Source organism: Hordeum vulgare, chromosome 5H (assembly GCF_904849725.1).
Source record: "Hordeum vulgare subsp. vulgare chromosome 5H, MorexV3_pseudomolecules_assembly, whole genome shotgun sequence".
In the NCBI taxonomy this organism is placed as follows: domain Eukaryota; kingdom Viridiplantae; phylum Streptophyta; class Magnoliopsida; order Poales; family Poaceae; genus Hordeum; species Hordeum vulgare.
This window is the reverse complement of record NC_058522.1, coordinates 566,508,939-566,513,266: the sequence shown is the minus strand read 5'-3', so window position 1 is coordinate 566,513,266 and position 4,328 is coordinate 566,508,939.

The window sequence follows — 4,328 nt, the reverse complement described above, 5'->3', positions numbered from 1 at the left end:
CGAGATTCGATCGTCAGTATCCCCATACCTATTTCAATCTCGTTTACCGGCAAGTCCCTTTACTCGTTCCGTAATACAAGATCCTGCAACTTACACTAAGTTACATTGCTTGCAAGGCTTGTGTGTGATGTTGTATTACCGAGTGGGCCCCGAGATACCTCTCCGTCACACGGAGTGACAAATCCCAGTCTTGATCCATACTAACTCAACGAACACCTTTGAAAATACCTGTAGAGCATCTTTATAGTCACCCAATTACGTTGCGACGCTTGATACACACAAAGTATTCCTCTGGTGTTAGTGAGTTTATATGATCTCATGGTCATAGGAACAAATACTTGACACGCAAAAAACAATAGCAACAAAATGACACGATCAACATGCTACGTCTATTAGTTTGGGTCTAGTCCATCACGTGATTCTCCTAATGACGCGATCCAGTTATCAAGCAGCAACACCTTGTTCATAATCAGAAGACACTGACTATCTTTGATCAACTGGCTAGCCAATTAGAGGCTTGCTAGGGACAGTGTTTTGTCTATGTATCCACACATGTAAATGAGTCTTCATTCAATACAATTATAGCATGGATAATAAATGATTATCTTGATATAGGAATTATAATAATAACTATATTTATTATTGCCTCTAGGGCATAATTCCAACATGCACTAGAGTCAATAATCTCTTCTCACATTGCTATGCGATTTACATTGGAATGAATCTAACACCCATACAATTGTGGTGTTGATCATGATTCGCTCGTGGAAGAGGTTTAGTCATCGGATCTGCAACATTCAGATCCGTGTGCACTTTGCAAATATTTACGTCCTCTCCTTCAACGAAGTCGCGGATGAGGTTGAAGCATCGTTTGATGTGTCTGGTCTTCTTGTGAAACCTTGGTTCCTTTGCTAAAGCAATGGCACCAGTGTTGTCACATAACAGAGTTATTGGATTTAGTGCGCTTGGCACAACTACAAGATCCGTCATGAACTGCTTCATCCAGACACTCTCCTTAGCTGCCTCCGAGGCAGCCATGTACTCCGCTTCACATGTAGAATCTGCTACGACGCTTTGCTTGAAACTGCACCAGCTTACTGCATGCCCATTAAGAATAAATATGTATCCGGTTTGAGACTTAGAGTCATCCGGATCAGTGTCAAAGCTTGCATCAACGTAACCCTTTACGACGAGCTCTTCGTCACCTCCATGAACGAGAAACATTTCCTTAGTCCTTTTCAGGTACTTCAGAATATTCTTGACCGCCGTCCAGTGATCCACTCCTAGATTACTTTGAAACCTGCATGCCATACTTATGGCCAGGCTGACATCCGGTGTTGTGCACAACATTGCATACATGATAGACCCTATGGCTAAAGCATAGGGGACGATACTCATCTTTTCTGTATCTTCCATAGTTACTGGACACTTAGTCTTACTCAACTTTATACCTTGTAATACTGGCAAGAAGCCCTTCTTGTACTGCTCCATTTTGAACTTCTTCAAAACTTTATCAAGGTATGTGCTTTATGCAAGTCCTATTAGGCGCCTCGATCTATCCCTATAGATCTTAATGCCTAATATGTAAGCAGCTTCTCCTAGGTCTTTCATTGAAAAACATTTGTTCAAGTAATATTTTACGCTCTCTAAAAACTCCACATTGTTTCCAATCAGCAATATGTCATCCACATATAATATTAGAAATGCTACAGAGCTCCCACTCACTTTCTTGTAAATACAAGATTCTCCAACAACTTGTATAAACTCAAATGCTTTGATCACGTCATCAAAGCGCTTATTCCAACTCCGAGATGCTTGCACCAGTCTATAAATGGATCGCTGGAGGGTCAGCATTCTTCGGATCGACAAAACCTTTGGGTTGCATCATATAAAACTCTTCCTTAAGAAAACCATTCACTACTGGAATTCAGAATTTTGTCGTCTGCCTTGCCTTTGCCGTCTGCTGACGCATGGCAAAGGTACTCTTTGTCGTCAGCTGTCACAGTGCTGACGACAAAGAGGTGGCTGATGGCAAAGGTTTAATTTGCCGTCGGCCACCTCTTTGCCATCCGCTGGCGGACGGCAAAGGAGCCCTATGCGGACGACAAAGGGTGGGCAGACGGCAAAGCCCCCCCCCCAAACGGCCGAAACCCCACCCCCACCCACCCCGCCCCTTTGCCGTCTGCCTGTGACTCCTTTGCCGTCTGCCTGGGAGCACGGCGGACGACAAAGGGGACGACGGCCCACCAACCCCACTAACGGCTGCCCCACCCGATGCCTCCCCCACCTGGCTCCATTCCCACCTCGTCGCCCTCCTCCCGCACGCCCGCCCCCTCCCCTGGCGCCTTGCTACTTCTCAAACAACAGCGCTAGAAATTGCCACGTTGACGGAGATTGGGCTTGCGTTGGTTCTTCCCTTGAAGAGGAAAGTGTGATGCAGCACATGAGCAGTAAGTATTTCCCTCAGTTTGAGAACCAAGGTATCGATCCAGAAGGAGGGTCTCGTCAAGTCCAGAGTACCTGCTCAAACACAAACAAGCTTGCACCCAACACTTCAAAGGGGTTGTCAATCCCTTCAAGATTGTTTGCAAAGTGAGATCTGAAGGCGGAAAGTGCAACGAAGTAAAAAGTGTAAGGCTGAAAATATGGTGTGAAGTAGACCTTGGGGGCCATAGTGTTCACTAGAGGCTTCTCTCAAAATAGCAAGTATTACGGTGGGTGAACAAATTGCTGTCGAGCAATTGATAGAACCGCGCAAAGTCATGACGATATCTAAGGCAATGATCATACATATAGGCATCACGTCCGAGACAAGTAGACCGATACTTTCTGCATCTACTACTATTACTCCACACATCGACTGCTATCGAGCATGCATCTAGTGTATTGAGTTCATGACAAACAGAGTAACGCTTTAAGCAAGATGACATGATGTAGAGGGATAATCTCAAACCAATGATGAAAACCCCATCTTTTTACCCTTGATGGCAACAACACGATACGTGCCTCGCTACCCCTTCTGTCACTGGGTGAGGTCACCGCACGGTATGAACCCAAAACCAAGCACTTCTCCCATTGCAAGAATCATAGATCTAGTTGGCCGGACAAAACCCACAACTCGAAGAGAATTACAAGGATATGAAATCATGCATAAGAGAGATCAGAAGAAACTCAAATAAGATTCATAGATAATCTGATCATAAATCCACAATTCATCGGATCTCGACAAACACACCGCAAAAGAAGATTACATCGGATAGATCTCCATGAAGATCATGAAGAACTTTGTATTGAAGATCCAAGAGAGAGAAGAAGCCATCTAGTTACTAGCTATGGACCCGTAGGTCTATGGTGAACTACTCACACATCATCGGAGAGGTCATGGTGTTGATGAAGAAGCCTTCCGTGTCCGAATCCCCCCTCCGGCAGGGCACCAGGACATGCCCCAGATGGGATCTCGCGGAGACGGAAAAGTGATTATGATGCTCCCCTGATTTTTTTGGGAATATTTGGGAATATATAGGTGCAAGATCTAGGTCAGGGGACCTCCAGGGGGGCCACAAGCCTGCATGGCGCGGTCCCCCTGGCCGCGGGGTGGGGGCTTGTGGGGCCCCTAGGGCTCTTATGGCTTGGCTCCCAAGTCCTCCGATCTTCTTCTGTTCCAGAAAAATTCTTTTCGGGGATTTTCTTCCGTTTGGACTCCGTTTAAAATCTCCTGTGAAAGGGGTCAAAAACATGGAAAAAAAGGAACTGGCACTTGGCACTGAATTAATAAGTTAGTCCGAGAAAATAAATAAAAGGCATGCAAAACATCCAAAGTTTGAGAAGATATTAGCATGAAACCATCAAAAAATATAGATACGTTGGAGACGTATCACGCCTCCCCCACCCGGCGCCGCCACCACCCTGCACCGTCACTCCCTGCACCGTCACTCCCTGCACCGCCCCTCTTCCCTGCGCTGCCACCACCCTGCACCGCCCCTCCTCCCTGCGCCGCCACCTCCCTGCTCCGCCCCTCCTCCCTGCGCTGCCACCACGCTGCTCCGCCCCACCTCCCTACGCTGCCCCTCCCCCACACCCTTCCCTCCCCCGTGGCCAACCCTCCCTGCGCTGCTCGGCGCCCCCTCCCCTAGGTCGGATCCACCCGGCCCCTCCCTGCACTGCTCCCCTTTGTCGTGGACTCCCTCCCCCACGACCGCTCCTGCCAGCGCTGCCCCTCCCCTAGGTAAATTTGTTTCTGCTTTTTTTGTATTTTTTCTCTTTTGTCATTTTTAGGTTCATGGTAATTAGTTTGTTAGGTTATACTATATATGCCAATTGTTTTCTAT